This window comes from Cebus imitator, unplaced genomic scaffold (assembly GCF_001604975.1).
Source record: "Cebus imitator isolate Cc_AM_T3 unplaced genomic scaffold, Cebus_imitator-1.0 Scaffold466, whole genome shotgun sequence".
Lineage (NCBI taxonomy): Eukaryota > Metazoa > Chordata > Mammalia > Primates > Cebidae > Cebus > Cebus imitator.
Genome location: NW_016107781.1, coordinates 537,760 through 556,014, shown reverse-complemented (window position 1 = coordinate 556,014; position 18,255 = coordinate 537,760).

Genomic DNA, 18,255 nt, shown 5'->3' with positions numbered 1-18,255 from the left:
TCGGGATCATGTAATTCCTTTAGGGAGTATGTGGGGAAACCCTCTTGTCTACTTGATTTACAAAATGCAGATGGTTAGTAATTCTTGAATTGTTATTGATGCCTCCTAACATCTTTTTCAACACCGTTAAAGAGAGTGGCATAATTCTTTAAGACATAATATTACACTTAGGAATTGATCTAAAAGATCATCAATCTTTTGTGCATGACTCTAAGCACTCAGCTAGTGTTAAATAAACCATGACAAGAAATGAAATTCAAAATACTTTGAGTGATTTCTGCAAAATGCTCTCCATTTGCCAATTATGTCCTACCATATTTCATTTTATCAGTTATTCATTATTCTTGGCTAAAAATACAGTTATGACAAATAGTGTATCTCAGAGGAAGTATCATGATTTTCCAGAGAAATATGATCAATATGTTTCAGCCAAGTCATTGCTTATACTTTGCACTTGGTGAAAGTAATATTGTGAATAATGATGATGGTGATTTTATTTGTAGCTGTTGATGAATTTGGCTTTTAGGAATATAAATATTACTAAAAGGAATATAAAAACCAAATGGTACAGTTATCAAAAAAGATGTCTGCTTAATATAGAATGGACTTTCACCAAGAAGAAAGGCAATCGGTGAAGAAAAATTCTGTCCTTTTTACATAATTTGGAATAAAAAAATAATAAATTCAATTAGCAAGAAAGAGAACTCCACTCCCCAACTCCCACATTCCAGGAATATAATGACAAACATTGAAGTTTTAAACTTTAAATCATCCACTTTTTTCTTAAAAAGAAATATTGTGACCTACAGAGAGGAAATGGAACTGCTTATCACATATTCTGATCTTGGGCCTGGGATACTGTGAAGCTTAAGAAAAATCACTTAACTTCCCTGAGCCTCAATTTTTTCACTACCGTAAGTGTTTCTAAGCAGTACTTCAAGTATTGAACAAGATAATATACTTAAAAATTTAATAGATCTAAAGAGTGGCCAGGTGCGGTGACTCACACCTGTAATCCCAGGACTTTGGCAGGCTGAGGCGGGCAGATCACAAGGTCAGGAGTTCAAGACCAGCCTGGCCAATATGGTGAAAATCCATCTCTACTAAAAATACAAAAATTACCCTGGGCATGCTGGCACACACCTGTAGTCCCAGTTACTAGGGAACCTGAGACAGAAGAATCACTTGAACCCGGGAGGTGAAGGTTGCAGTTGGTCGAGATTGCACCAATGCATTCTAGCCTGGATGACAGAGTGAGGATCCATCTCAGAAATATAAATAAATAAAATAAATATAAAGAGTTTTAAAATCTAAAAAACCACTCTTATTATGGTATATTCCCTAGATAAAAATTATTTTCATAGTATTAAAACAAGATTAAAATTAAAACCCTGTATTATTAATTTCTGTAAGCTGTAAAACTATATAAACACAAGTGTACTAAGAGTTTATACAATAAAAACATACATATCAATCAATATATTTATGAAATTAATTAACGGTAATTTATATATCGTCATACATCACCATTATAAACAATACATTGTAACTAACAATAGCAGTTTGAGGTATTTAACAACATAATAAAATTTGTCTATCCCTCTTCTAGCCTGCTGTGTTTCTTTGACACTTCCAGCATTTTTTTTTTTTTTTTTTTGGCATTCAAACCTATAAGCCTCTTGAAGTCAAAGATTCTCTGTATCTTCTAGCTATTGACACATCCACATTTATGGGAAATCCTAGTTCCTTTTTAATTTTTACAGAGAACTAGGAGGGCTTTTTGATTAAAATCTAAACTTTTGAAGCTTGCAGAAAAGGGGCGTAGGTTCAAAGAGTGGTGGTGAGAGTGGAAATATGTTACAAAAAAGGAGAATAAAGTCAAATGTCACATGCTGGGGCATGTTGGAGGACAGTCAGGCCAAGATGAGGATCTGAGTCTAAGACTAAGGGGGTTAATGGTGGGACGGGTATGTGGTAACACCAGACTGAGAAGATACTGAATGCTACTCTAAGAAATGCCCAATGTCCTCCTGAGTAATGGGGACATTTTAGAGCAAGGTAGTGAAATGACCAGGACCTTATTTGAGAAAACTAGCTCAGGCCTCAGGTACAGGTTAGAATACAACAGCAATAGAGGCAAGGGAACTCATGAAAAAAGCTACGTAAGAAAGCATGTGGCTCTTTATTACCTTCCTTTGCTTTGTACTGGTTTTCCTAAGCATTGTAGCAAAGAAATACATCTTCTTGTATACTGCTCTCCCATTCTGAAATTCTTATATTCACCATAATATGGTCTAAAAAAAAAAGATTGTAAATTTTATGATGTAATACAACTATGTGCAAATCCCAGCTCTCCAAAATTCTAGCTGTGCAAACCTAGAAGTTTTCCTGACTTTTTGAGTCTTTCTTATCTGTAAAAAGGGAATGATGGCAGCTACCTTGCAGGCAAAATATGACACTTAGTAGGCCCCTAGAAAATTCTGGTTGCTATCATCTTTATTTGTGCACTTCAATCTAGTGTGGCCTCTGTTTCCTACAGTCGAACAAATAGATTTATTGAGGGAAAGTGGCTTGCCAAAATGCCTGAGGAAGTTAAAGAAGTAGTACTCACGGTTCCCGACCATTATGCTGAGGCCTGCATCTTCACGGTTTCATATGTTTTTCCTTTCTTCTCAATGTGCTGATATGCAAATACTCAGGTAACCCAGTCTCTGGTGCTTCTCTTCGGCTAGTGCTTTCAGCAAAGCCTCCAGGCCACATAGCTTTACTCTTGCCGTCACCAGAAGCTGTGTGCGCCATGCTTGTATGTGTGGAAGATATGTCTGTACTTTGTTGGCATCAAGCTATGTATTAAATCTTATCTTCTATTTTGTTGACTTAACTGCAAAGGGAAACTACATTTGCATATTATTTCTAAGTATTTATAGACATAATTTTTAATACATACAATCTTGTCATGTATATTCTTCATTCTAACATTGGTCATTTGGATTTTTATTTACTATTTAATTTTAGAAACAACATAGTAATAGTCATCCTTGGGTATAAAGAAATATTGAGTATAGACAAATTTTCTTAATTTCAATTTCCTAAATGATGATGGTAATAATAGAAATTGCCATCATTTTGGTTTTTAAATTCTAAGTCTGCACTGAGCATTTCACACGCTCACTGAATACAAGCAGGAAACACACCCACCCACTGAATATGCATGACAATCCTGCCAGATTGTGCCACTGTTCTTCCCATTTTTAATAGATTAGAAAAGTGCTGCTGAAAGACACTAAGTGCCTTGTCAAGGTCACTCAGCTAGCAAGTGGAAGTGCAAGGATGAGGGCCAGGTCTGCCAGAGTTCAGGGTCTAGGACCACACCTTACTACATCAGTGTGGACTGCATATGTTTTAAAAGACATGAAAATATAAAAGGTTTATAAAATCTAAAAAATCATAACAAAACACAACAAGAAGTGAACAAATTATCTGAAATGTACTCTTGCTGTCATCATGGTCTCAATGGGATTTCCTCCCAGAACTCCTGCAAAGTGGGAAGTACCTTTTAGGTTTGATTTTTAACTGGAAGAGTCTAATGATGAGGATACAAGAATCTAACAGACCCTTATTGTGAGATTCTTGGAGATGTAAGAATGTTGCCACCTCCCTAGTAATTGTTAAATGTTTAAACAAACCACTGTATGGGTGTTACTAGGAAGGGAGAGAGTTCTAAGATTCTCTAAGTATTCTGAGGACAAAAACAGGTTTAAAAAAAAAAAACAATTTAAAGATGACAGAAAATAAACAACGGAGCTAAAACCAGTTATCAGAGTGTTGCTGACAATATTCAATTGAAAATGCACTTTATATTAAAAAAATATACATATATATATATATATATATATATACACACACACACACACACACATAACCATTGGTATCTGGTCAGCAAAGCCCATATCCAGGCCTTCAAAAGACAAAACCCCTTGCCATTTAGAGGAAGATACAGGAGTCACACTAACACAGCAATGGTGAATGATAGAATAAAACACAGAATTAAGTATTTGACAATAAACCATGGGCTGTTCTTTAGGCTAAGGACTGGGTCATCGATGGAACCTCAATAGTAGGAAAGAGTTACAGAAGAAGCAGAGATTACTCATGCAATTCAGTAGAATTTAGGTTCAGGAAAGGTAATTTGGGTTATTTTTCTAGCCCGCTCTCTGGGCTACATCAAACTGCTCTGACTCTAAATTGACGATGTGAAAGGAAAATAAATCTCAGAACCCCTAAATCATTAAGCCAGAGGGAAAAGTCAACCTGAGAACTGCCTGGGCAAACCTGCCTCCCATTCTATTCCTAAATAAGAAAGATAAAAAATTAAAAAAAAAAAAAAGAACTACATACTTTTCTTACAATTTGCTCACAAGGAAATTCCTTGTGGACAAATGGCTGACAGAACTCAAAGTCACCCCTCCGGGGAAGTGGAACAACTCATATCTGATTGTTTCCTTTACTGTATCATTCCACTAAGCTAGACTAAGGCACAAGTGACTATTCCTGTAAATTTTGTATTCAGTTAAAGATTAATCAGAAACTCAAAACAATGAAACCATTTATCTGTTTTCTACCTATGATTTGGAAGCTTCAACTTGTCCCTCCTTTCCAGATAGAACCAATATACATCTTAAATACATTAATTGATGTCTCATGTCTCCCTAAAATATATATAAACCAAGCTGAGCCTTGACCACGATAACCTTGGCAAAACAAAATTTCTAAATTGACTGAGATCTGTCTCAGACATTTTGGGTTCACAAATTGGTGACAAATGGAAGGGACTCTGAGTGGAGGTGGCCCTAACCTTTGACAAATCACCTATCGTGCTTGGCAGCAGTTTCATGGCTTTAATCAATAAGACAAATTGCTGAAGGTTGGGAACTCCCCTTTCTCCACATAATCTCTAATCTTCCAAAATTTGGTTGAGATCTAAAGTTTGTTTTGCTGTACAACTGCTTTTCTAAAGTTTTACTTGCTTCCAACAACAAAAGCAAGTTTCTCCTGCTTCCATAATGGTGGAAGACAGGTAACTCTTTTGTGGAGTTTGAGCTCACTTTCAACAGGGAGGGCAAATTTGAGTTTCTTCCTCCTTCTGAGACAGCCAGTTGGGAGAGAGTCCCTGGAGAAACTCCAACCAGCCTTCCCACTGGGATGGAGTCTCAGGAAGTTCACTCCATTTGCAGTGGGGAGGAGCCTGGCCCCTCCTCTTCTTGTGTGAAACCTGGGATTCAAATTGTGAGTCGGGTTCTGTCAGTCATTTGTCCGCAAGGACTCCGGCCATGCAAGATCCCCTGTTTCCCACTTTTTCTCCCTTTTTACTCAATAAAACCCTGCTTTACTCACCCTTTAAACCATCTGTGAGCCTAAATTTCCATGGCTGTGGGACAGACAAGGACTCACTCAGTCTTTAGCTGAACTAAGGAAAACTCCTGCAACATTTTTTGCATGCAATGTGGGGGCTCAAGAAGTGGTGAGTGACATGGGGACTCAATACCTCTCACTGTTGCTTCTAAGCCTTTTCACCCTCAGATTTCTGAGGGTGGGGGAAACTTGCTCCCACCCCAATCACTCCTGGGCCTTTTCAACTGTTTATTTTCTTTCCTCTTCTCCACCATGTCAGCAGATAACTTTTAAAGTTTTTTTTTTTTTCTTTTAGGAGAGGATTTACTAGAAAACCCCCTCTCCCCACAACTATCACTGTTAATACTTTCTGAAAAGTTTTGGTTGTGAAATCAAGCCTGCATCTTATTTTCCATCTTGAGGGCATAGCTGGTAACTGATTGGCAAGGCTTTTTTTAGCAATACTGCCTTAGGGGATGAGCCCTCTTGGGTTTGATATCTGCATGTTTTTCTAGCCCTATCTTTTAAAAGACCCAGTCCAGCAACTAGGCTTTTTTTTTTTTTTTTTGTCTATGTATGTGCTGTGTGTGATGTCTGTAAAAAGAGGTCTAATAATTTAGCCTAAAGAAAACCAAGGGCTTGGATCCAACATTTTTTAAAGGAAATTAAAAGGTGTGGTGTCTTTCAGTTAACTTGATTTTAATCTTTAAGAAAAAAACAAACAAACAAACAAAAAACAAAAAACAAAAACCAGCCGTAAAGACTGTTGGTAAAATGCAGGACAGATGCAAGGATTGCTAAGTGTTTTGAGGTAACAAACTGATATTTGAGTTTTGAGAACTGTCTGTCTTATCTTCTTCACAACTGGTAGGGCCTGGAGACATTTGGAACTAATCACACCCCTTAACTATAAAGGCCAAACATTGCTGCAGTTAGCACAAAATTCAAGAAATTGACTAGGTTTTAGGTTAAAGGTAAAGATTGGTAGAAGTTAATTAAAACTACTAGAAATAGATTTATACCCAAGATGCATAAGAACAGTAAAATGTATTTTTTAGTAAAAGGTTATAAGAAGGCATGGAAATTTAAACTTTTGCCTGGGTAGGGTTAAAGGATTGTTTTGAGTTAGATTAGGAAAAAAGCTGAAGGTTCAAAGAAGTAGTGTAGGAACTGTGAAAATTAATCTTGCAGATGAGGTTCTCTGTGTGCACATATTGACTAAATTCAAAAAAAGGGTATTATATGGTTTTTCTGTAAATTGAGCATTGAAATAAAAGTGTAACAGGGTTTTCCTAAGGTTCCAATCTGCTCTTTCATAATCTGTAAAGGCCTTATAAAAGGTTCTTGATTCTTTAACATTTCTGAGTTACTGTTTTGACAAAGTAAATAACTTATGGTAATCTGGAATTGTACTTCATAATATTTTGAGTGTTTTAAGCCTTGAACATCTAACAGCCTTCCCCAAATCAAACTTCAGTTTCAAAATTGCCTTCTCTGGCACCTGGCTTTTCAAATACTTCCGAGGGCCCCTGAAGTGTCCAGAAAAGAGAGATAAACAGGATTAGTTGACATGTTTCAGTACAGGAAATTGTCAAAATAATGCTCAATCTTCTTTAGAATATATCTTGGTGAATAATACTAATACATATCCCCAAATTGTATGGGATTTCTAAAGTCCTAATGTGTGATTATATGCTTTCAATCATAATTAAATTATGATTTTATGTTAAATTATTGGAAATCACAGAGATAACCAAATTTCTTTGTCTGTTGTGTTTCTGTCACTACCTTGGACGTTTTGCTATTCACAGACAATTGCTGTCTTCTTTTAATCCTTTTCAAAGATGGCTTAAAATGAATTATAGAACTTTAACAGGCATTCTCAAATACAGGCTTCTGATAACTCTAGAAATGATGACATTGGAATGAAGTAAAATGTATAGGTCTCATGAAGAGCTCAAGTATTCATGAATATCAAACAAAGCAAGAGTTAACTAAATGGACTGAACTCAGTAAGCTGAAGCAACCTTTTTACTTTTGGTTGTAATATTGCTGATCCTTGTTTTGTTTTTCAGAGTTGAGGAAACTTATTTTGAACTATTTAGGGCCTTTAATAATTAAGTAAGGTAAACAATCCTGTGATCAAAATTTGGAGCATATTTGTTTCTCTCTACCTGGTTCCTCTAGAATTTGGAAACTCTCTGTGAGTATTCTAAATGCATTACAATATTGTTTGCATCAGTGCAAGAATAATCCATTTTTCTTTTGCAACATGACACAATTGGTAAAAATGGTTATTTTACCAAGGCTTTAATGGAAGAGCATGCTTCCCTTTAAGGAATCAAGCTGAACTGGCAGAGCCAATAACGAACGGAGAAACTGGCCTCATACCCTAGCCTTCACAGCCCCTGTACAGGGTCTCCGGCCTGTGGTTACTAGAGAATGTCACTCTATAACAGATCTAAGAACTGCAGGTTTATCCTGGGACCCTCGGAGGAGATAATCACCCAATTCAGAGTTGCTGGAGGATAAAATCCCAGGGTTGGGCTTGGCTTTAAAAGGTCTTATCTGAGATTTCTTGGGAAGCAAACTTCCATCAAAGTCAGTCCAAAAGGCCTGTGCAGAAACATTGACTCTTCTTGCACTTTATGCAAATAAGCAGGCAAAGTATAAAACTAAAGTCTGTTTTTCAAACCACTCAGTCCTATGATGATTTGTTTTTTAACAAACATGAAGGCTGGAGAGAGAGATATTATGTTTAAAAATGTATTATTTATTTGTCATTAAATTCTAAACTCACTAGTCGTTTCTAAGTTTTTGCCTATATTTTAGACTAATCCTGCTTGTTCCTGTGAACCTGTCAGCAATCTCCAGCTGCAGCTCAGAAACAAGACAAATGGGTAACATAAAAATCTGGATCGATATTCTAATTCTGAGCAATTTTCCTGCAATTCTTGCCAAGTGATAGAATAAATAGGACAGAAATAGGATGCCCATCACTTGGAGGTTTCCTTTTTGGGAAAGTAAGACCAAGGGTAGCTAATAAAAGCCAAGCACCATGCACCAAAATCCTCAAGCATAACTATAGCTACCAATTATCTGGGTGTGTCATAAGACATACTTTTTTCTTCCTTGTTGGAGGAGGACTGAGGACTTAGTTCCACAATTTCACCTTAGCATTAGGCTTATGATAAGGAGTCCATGCAATGCCCCCCCCACTCTCCCTAAGACATATTTTTGCCCCAGACTCAATTCTAAGTTTCCAGTCAAAGCCCTAGGATCAGAAGCAAATAACAGAAGTTAAAAGGCACAGTGCAGGTGAGTGTGGCTGATTCCTGCTGATTAAGCCAATCCCAAGCTTCCTCTTTCATGGATAAAGGCCACATTAACATCCATGGCATAAATAAGGTCTAGGGAACTCCAAGACTACTGACAGTAGGTGTGAAAGAGACATAGATGAGAGAAGAAAATTCCTATGGTCTAGACTCAGCTGTTTTGATATTCATTGTGGCACCTGCAAAGGTCACTGGAACTCAGAGATGCAAGACAGAAGACAGAAAGAGACTGCTCTTCCCTCTCTCTCTCACTTACCCTTGATGTCTGCTAGGAGGACAAGGGAATCAGGGACACCTGCTTCCCTCTTTCTGGATGAGCATCCATTCATCTTCAGCCTGTACCCCTTTCAAATTTACCCTGAATCCCTGGGACTCCATTAAAATGTGCTTTTTTATTTTGTGTCTTCTTCTCTGCCCTCTCTTCACTGGTAGGTAATTGTGTCTTCATACTACAGGACACTCCCCTCAGATACATCCTCCAAACTGGAAAGCCTTTCTCAAAACTTAAACTGGTTGGAATAAGATTGGGCTCATGGAAGGGAACCCAGAAGCCTAACATACTGGCAGAAGGGTAAAGTGTTTTTACCAGTTGGGCTTTTGGACTCCCTCTCCTTGTGCAAGCTGGTAAAGGCCCTGGAATGTTTAAGCTATCCTTACCCTTCTCCTTGCTTCAATTTGATACATATTTTCTAATAACCTGGTTCTTGCCTTCAGGCTACCAAACTCCAAACAGTTATGCAACTGGAGCCTCTGATGATGTCCTCTTCTGCTGGGGACACTTAGAAAGTCCTCTGAGGGAGCTCTGACTGCCATTTTCCGAAAACAGTGCCCTCTGTCTACAGGAAGCAGATAAGATCGGTCTTCATTCTTATCCTTAATCTAATGGGAGTGAATGTACTTCTTTGGATGTGAGGAGGAGACAGCCAGGTGGGAGACAGTCCCTGGGGAAACTCCAGTCAGCCTGCCCACTGGGGTGGCACCTCAGGAAGGTCATGCTGTTTGTAGTGGGGAGGATCCTGGCCCCTCTTCTTCCTGTGTGAAACTTGAGTTTCAAACTGTGGGTGGGAAGCACTCTAGCGGGGGCCTCTGACCTTGTGAGTGTCTGTTCTCCATCTTTTTCTATTTTTACCCAATAAAACCCTGCATGACTCACACTTTCAACCATTCATGAACCTATATTTTCATGGCTGTGGAATGAACAAGAATCCCATCTTTAGTTGAACTATAGAAAAGTCTTGCAACACTTCTAGGATGATAGAAAGCAGTCTTTAGCTTGAGACCCATTTCTAGATAAGTAGAAGAATGGGTTTTTATTTGTCTTGGAAACTCTCCTTAATGACTAAATGTTAAAACTGACAACTAACTGGTCTTAACTTCACCTTGCCTTTAGAGCACTCAGTGATTATATTGTTAGGTTATTTCTTGTTGTTGTTGTTCCAGTCTTTCTCCCATTGGATTTGACCAACTCTATCCAACTTGGTCAAATCTGAATGAGAATTTCAAATTATGAGGGTCAAGGCTTCTGAATCAGCTAAAATTCTTCACAGCAGCAAAAAGAAAACCAAAAGGCAACAAAAGAAATATGTATTTGGTTTCTGTGTTTGCTCCCTGTCTTATATGTCTTCCACCCTATTACTCTTTCCCCTTCATCATCTTTGGTACCAAGAAAAAAATATAGAGAAGGCTTCTAATGACTTGAACCCCTCAAAGAACTCAAAACAAAGGTGTATTCATTCCTTTTTGAGTGCTTTGTTTCTTTTGTGACGTTTCAAGAGTCATGATCGGATTCATGTTAGGTCTGAAGCTGAACTTTCCTGTATTATATTAACTGACTTCTTCAGCATTTGAGAGTACCAGAGATTGCTGTACTGTGAGGGGATTTCCCTGAGTGTATGTAATGGTAAACATGAGCTACAAAATTAGGGGTGACTAAGAACAATTTATAGGAAGAGCTCTTAGATTTTGTTGTTGTTTTTGTTTGTTTGTTTTTCTCCTAGGAAGTTGTTGTTTAGGATCCTAATTCTAGTTAGGAGGTGCATTCTAAAGAGTCTTCTTCATTGCCCTTCCTTCAGAAATTAATCTCATTGGCTTTGTCTGTGCATGTACATGTATTTTCTTATGTGTTTTTTGTCATAAGGTACCAATTTAGCTTAAAGAATACTGATAAATTAAATAATGCTTTTCAAGTTCAAAAATGCTTTTCAAGTTCATGTGACTTAAGTAAAATCTTTAATGGGTTAGCTTTAAAATTATTGGCAAAGTAATATTAGAAATGCCCTAAAAATTTCCAACATACATTTTTGTTTGCACTTATTAATCAAGAAACTTCATACTTATCTCTACCAAATAGTTTAAGGTGTCAAAATTTGACATAATAGTTATTAAAATGTCAAGTCAGCCCCAAACAGAATGATATTTTCTTGTGTAATTTTTGATAAATAAAATATTAATATTGGTTTAATGAAAATAGCTAAATCTTGAATTATTTAGTAAAATAATTATATTTTGAATCTTCAGGTTCTCACTTAGGTAAACACCTGAAATTCACAAGCTATAAGATAGTTTAAATCTTGACAGGAAAACGATTTTAAATAATGACTATTGCAGGTTCCATAAATAATCTAGGTAAACTATTAAAATAATTGGGGAAATGTAATGGAATAAATACTTGTAGATAAACTTGTCATAATTTAGAATCTAAACTCATATTCAAATAAATAATAGATATTTCATTAAATGGATATTTTTCAACTAAAAATGTATACATGTAGGAAAACATTCTTTCTTAAAAAATATGTGGTCTTGTTAAACGGTGAATATTGTTTGTCTACTTCAAAGCTTATTTAAGCATTATATATAAAACATGGTAAAAGGAGCCAGGAAACAAGAGAGATGTAAAGAAACGTATAGGAATAAAGAAGTGACCAGCTGATGTGGCTCATGCCTGTAATCCTAGCACTTTGAGATACTGAGGCAGCTGAATTGCCTGAGCTCAGGAGTTCGAGACCAGACTGGGTACCACAGAGTAGCCCCATCTCTACTAAAATACAAAAAAAATCAGCCAGTTGTGGTGGCATCCCTGTAATCCCGGCCACTTGGGAGCCTGAGGCAGGAGAATCACTTGAATCCAGGAGGTGGAAGTTGTAGTGAGTCGAGATTGTGCCATTGCACTCTAGCCTGGGTGACAGAGTAAGACTCCATCTCAAAAAATAATAATAATAATGTTATTTTTTGTAAGAAAGTTTAAAGAAAAATAATTTATATGAGAAATAATCTCATATGGTAAATGTTTGTCCTAGAATAAAATGACTGGTTGTTTAAGAAAGAGGGATGTTCAAGACAAACAAGAAAGTCCAAGCATGTAATAAATGGTCTGTTTAAATCATAATAAGAGAACTTATGGAAAAAAAAACTTATATGATCAAGTTGTCTATAACTAAATAGAAATTATAATTGTCTTTCTACAGACTGGGTTTGCTATTAAAAGAACACATATACAATAAAGAATTGGTTATAATACTAACATTTTCTTAAGGTATTACTTTATTCTTAATAAAACTACTAGAATTTTTTTAATGCAAAGTTCAAATTTATCTGTTTCAGCTTTCTCTCCCCTTATAAAAAGCCTGAAATAAGTCATGGTCAGCTCCTGTAAGTATTTTTTCCCCACTTCGGGTTCAAACTCTTTGCAGTGGCTTGATGCCAAGACTCTTAAACCTCTAAAGGAATGTTTTCTTCTAACATCACATTATTTGCTTTTGGCTTAATTTGTTCTATGAATCTGAAAATTTGCACTTATGACCCAGGAAACACTCTTTCTGTGTCTGACTAATTCAAATATCATTTTCATAAGTTTTGATTTGCAGGTTACCTAAATAGAGCAGTAGCACTGCAGAAGGTCTTTTCTTTTGCCTTTGGGTAATTGGCCTAATAAACAGATTTCTGCTTTATCAAAATATTTCCTATGTCATGATTATTAGACTTTAGTTTGCTTAGAAAAAACTAAAACTGAGAATAAAAAACTAAGGATATTACATCTATGTATCTTTCCATATGTGCCTTTAAAGTTGTTGTGCCATTATGTTACAGGGCTTTGCTCCTGGGTCTAGGAAGAACAGCAAGTCTTGCTAAATCTTAAACATTGACAGAAGTTAAAGCCCCATCTTCATAACTGGTAGAAGATGCCAATCAAAATAAACTTTGTGAGACACAGGGCCAGAAATTAAAACTATTCAACTCCTCAAGGCAGAAGTGGGCATGCAAGGTTATAACAGCAGATTTTGAGAGAGAAAATAAGTTCAATGTCTCTTCATATTAACCATTAGTGTCAAAGGCACATTAAAGCAAACCAGCATAAGAGCATCTCTGTCAGATTAACAAGGTTTTCTGAAAGCACTAACACAATCCTTAATGTAAGGTTCTAAAGATTATAAAAATGCTTAAAATTGTATCATATGGTCAAGATGATCAAAATTTTAGAGACTGTTTATAAAAATTTGAGCAACAAATTTAATTGGCCTCATGCTGTCTTTATTAGGGCTTATTGTTTGAGAAATTAAGTCTCTTCTCTCAAACAATAAAGTTTTTCACCTTTATTTTTTTGAAATCTTAATCACTTCGGGGAAATAAATGACTTATTTTACAATGACCTATCATCCTATTTTGTGATATCAAATGTTTTAAAGTTTTTATATTTAGCAAACTTTGAAAATCAAATTCTTACTTAGGTCCTCATCAATTTTTGATATTTTCCTCCAATGTCCAAAAAATACATATTTGGCTTATTTGATATATAATTAATACAGACAGTATTGTCACATATGTAACAGTGTTTAACCTTCTTTGGATTATACTTATAAAAATATGCTTGTAGAATGTGTTCCAGAATTGTATCATTTTCCAATGATTCTGATATGCCTTAGCATATGCTATTAGTGGTAATTGTGCTTATTATGTAAAATCATTGTATGCTTCAGAAGTAACCAAATTTCCTTACCAGCTGTATCTTTAATTATGCCTGTTTTAAGACTTTTGTCATCTACAGTTGTTTTATCCTTTTCAAAAGATGGTTTTATAATCAGCATGGGAGTCTGGCAGGTACTCCTGAATGCAGATATTTGAAAACTTTGGAGATTTTGACACTAGAATAGAGAAAAAATTTCAGTGACTCCCATGAAGAGCTGAAATGTTCATGAATATCAAACAGACCAACAGTTAACTGCATGGACTGAAATTATAGAAGACTGAAATAATTTTTAAATGACTTTTTGCTTAAAATGTTGCTGATCTTTTGCTTTTCAGAGCCAAGGAAAAACTTTTCTTTAGAATTATTTACAACTTTTAACAATTAAGTATATTTATATAATCAAAATTTGAAGCATATTTCTTGCTACCTGATTTCTCCAAAATTTGGAACCTAGTTATGTGTATTCTTAACTTACAATAATACAGTTATTTGCATAAATGCAATAAGAAACTCTTTACTTTTATAACAGGAAACAATTGGAGACACTAGTTATTTTACCAAGGTTTCTACTGGAATGACATGCTTTCAGATACAGGCTCCTTAAAGGAATCAAATTAACTTATAGAGCCAATAAAAGCACTTTGATAAAGCTGGCCTCATACCTTATCTGCACGGTACCTATACAGGTTCCTGACCTATGGTAAGTAAAGAATATCAATGTCTGTCAGGCCCAGGAGCCCCAAATTTTCTTGGCACTTCAAAGTGAGGCATTCACCAAGTTAATACAGGTGTTTGCAGAAATCAGTTGAGCTTAAGGAATTAAAGTTGAATCTAGGATTCCTTACAGAATTATGTTCCTGCAAAGCCAAAAAAAAAAAAAAAAAAAAAAGAGCCAATATGGCAAATAATTGTTATTGCTGACTTGATACAAATACTGTGGCCAAGAATAACAAGACTAAAACTTATTTTGCAAGTGGATTGTCCTGTAATTTGTCTTCAGTGAAAATAGGACTAGAAAGAGAAAAATATATGTTTCAAAATACACTATAGTATATCTGTTGTTAGATTCTAGTCTTGCCTAATGTTTTTCAGTTTTTATTATTTTCTACAGTTTGAGCTGAATTCTATGATTTTTATTGGCTACTAGTTTCCAATATAATGTTTCCATTTTTTTCTTCTTTTATATCCTTTTTTAACCCATTTTCCTGACTTGAAATCACTAAAAATTAAACTGTGCTTTCTTAAAGCCCTGTAAACTGAAGCTACACTACTTAAACTTTAGAAGAAAATAACAGCAACCTATTTACATAAATAACCCACTCTCTTCCTTAATACTGATGTATGGACTTCAGAGTAATATGACATCAATTTTCCAGTATTCTTGATTTTTTGTTTGTTGTTTTTTCTTTCTTCCTTCTGTAAAATGTGAGACTTCACAACCTGTTAAAAATGAGCTTTCCGGATAACACAGGAACCTGTATTGGAATAAACCTTCCTGGCCATGAGAGATCAGACAAAATCTGACACCAGAGATTCATTTATTTCTAATACGCTTTCCCTAAAAGATTTTAAAAAGAAAAGAGGAGAAATGTGAAAGGAAAATAAATCTCTGGACCCCAAAATCACTAAACCAAAGGGAAAAGTCGAGCTGGGAAGTGCCTTGAGCAAATATGGTTCTCTTTCTACATACCATCAGCTACATACCATCCCCACAATTTGCCCACAAGGAAATTCCTGGTAGACAAAAGAGAGGCAAAGCTCAAAATCATCTTTTTGGTCAAGCGAGACAAATGCATATCTGATTGCATCCTTAATCCTGTTGTTTCACTATGCCAGACTAAGGCACAAGTGACTATTCCTGTAAATTGTGTATTCAGTGAAAGGCTAATCAGAAACTCAAATGCATGCAAACATTTGTCTCTTACATATGATATGGAAGCCCTTTCCCTGATTCAAGTTGTCTTTCTAAACCAAACCAATGTATGTCTTACATGTAAGAACTAAACCCTAATTTATTTTTTTGCCCAAATTCCTATCTAAGAGGCCTAGGGAGACATGCCCTACACATCACAAATTCTCATCAGATGGGTTTTATTTAACCCTATATATCCCGACTCTGACATAACATTACAAAAAGAAGATAAAAATATTTTGCCCTAAAACATGTTTCTTTGCCATATGTTGAAATGGTCCAGCAAAGCTGTTCTTTGTGGGGGGAAATTTACATCTGTAAAGAATATTTTTTAACATAGCTAGATCTTTTTTCTTCTAGACCCTCCCAATCCTAACCAAATTAACTAAGATCTGAATAGGAGATATTTTTCATCTATTTTCTCTAAAGGAAGCCACTATAAGACTTCAAAAAAACTTTGGTCTCCACAATCTTTATCTTAACTTGAACATTCCCTTTCTAATAATCCCATGTCTTTGGACATACTCAACCAGTTGTCAACCTGAAAATATTTAAATTCACGTGTTACTTGGAAGCACCTTCTTTGAGTTGTTCTGCCTTTCTGGACACTGTATTTCTTTCATATGTCTAATTGATACCTCATGTCTCTCTAAAATGTATAAAACCAAGCTGCACCCTGACCACCTTGGGCAAATGCTCTCAGGACCTCCTGAGGGCTGTGTCATGGGCCAGAGTCATTCATATTTGTCTGAGAATAAATCTCTTTAAATATACTACAGATTTTGACTCTTTTTGTTGAAACATGTACTGATTGATGTATCATGTCTCCCTAAAATGTATATCATACTGAATGGGCAAAAACTAGAAGCATTCCCTTTGAAATCTGGCACTAGACAAGGATGTCATCTCTCACCACTCCTATTCAATATAATATTGGAAGTTCTAGCCAGAGCAATCAGGCAAGAAAAAGAAATAAGGGGTATTCAATTAGGAAAGGAAGAAGTCAAATTGTCTCTATTTGCAGGCATGATTTTATATTTTGAAGAGCCCATTGTCTCAGTGCAAAATCTCCTGAAACTGATAAGCAACTTAAGCAAAGTCTCAGAATACAAAATCAATGTGCAAAAATCGCAAGCATTCCTATACACCAAAAACAGACTTAAAGAGAGCTAAATCAAGAACAAACTTCCACTCACAATTGCTACAAAGAGAATAAAATACCTAGGAATACAACTAACAAAGAACGTAAAGGAACTCTTCAAGGAGAACTACAGACCACTGCTCAACGAAATAAGAGAGGACACAAACAGATGGAGAAACATTCCATGCTCAAGATTAGGAAGAATCAATATCGTGCAAATGGCCATACTGCCCAAAGTAATTTACAGATTCAATGTTATCCCCATCAAACTACCAATGACCTTCTTCGCAGAACTGGAAAAAACCACCTTAAACTTCATATGGAACCAAAAGAGAGCCCACATAGCAATTCTAAGCAAAAAGAATAAAGCAGGGGACATCACACTACCAGACTTCAAACTATACTACAAGGCTACAGTAATCAAAACAGCATGATACTGGTACCAAAATAGAGATATAGACCAATGGAACAGAGCAGAGGCCTCAGAGGCAACACCACACATCTACAACCACCTGATCTTTGACAAACCTGACAAAAACAAGCAATGGGGAAATGCTTCCCTGTTTAATAAATGCTACTGGGAAAACTGGCTAGCCATGTGCAGAAAGCAGAAACTGGGCCCCTTCCTGACACTTTACACTAAAAGTAACTCCAGATGGATTAAAGACTTAAACATAAGACCTAACACGGTAAAAACCCTAGAAGAAAATCTAGGCAAAACCATTCAGCACATAGGCATAGGCAAGGACTTCATGACCAAAACACCAAAAGTATTGGCAACAAAAGCCAAAATAGACAAATGGGACCTAATCAAACTCCACAGCTTCTGCACAGCAAAAGAAACAGTCATTAGAGTGAATCAGCAACCAACAGAATGGGAAAAAATTTTTGCAATCTACCCATCTGACAAAGGGCTAATGTCCAGAATCTACAAAGAACTAAAACAGATTTACAAGAAGGAAACAAACAAATCCATTCAAAACTGGGCGAAGGATATGCACAGACACTTTACAAAAGAAGACATATATGAGGCCAACAAACATAGGAAAAAATGCTCATCATCACTGGTCATTAGAGAAATGCAAATCAAAACTACATTGAGATACCATCTCATGCCAGTTAGAATAGCAATCATTAAAAAATCTGGAGACAACAGATGCTGGTGAGGATGTGGAGAAATGGGAACACTTTTACATTGTTGGTGAGAGCGTAAATTAGTTCAACCATTATGGAAGACAGTGTGGCAATTCCTCAAAGACCTAGAAATAGAAATTCCATTTGAGCCAGCAATCCCATTACTAGGTATATATCCAGAGGATTATAAATCATTCTACTATAAGGACACATGCACATGAATGTTCATTGCAGCACTATTTACAATAGCAAAGACTTGGAACCAACCCAAATGCCCATTGATGATAGACTGGATAGGGAAAATGTGGCACATAGTCAACATGGAATACTATGCAGCCATAAAAAACGATGAGTTCGTGTCCTTTGTAGTGACATG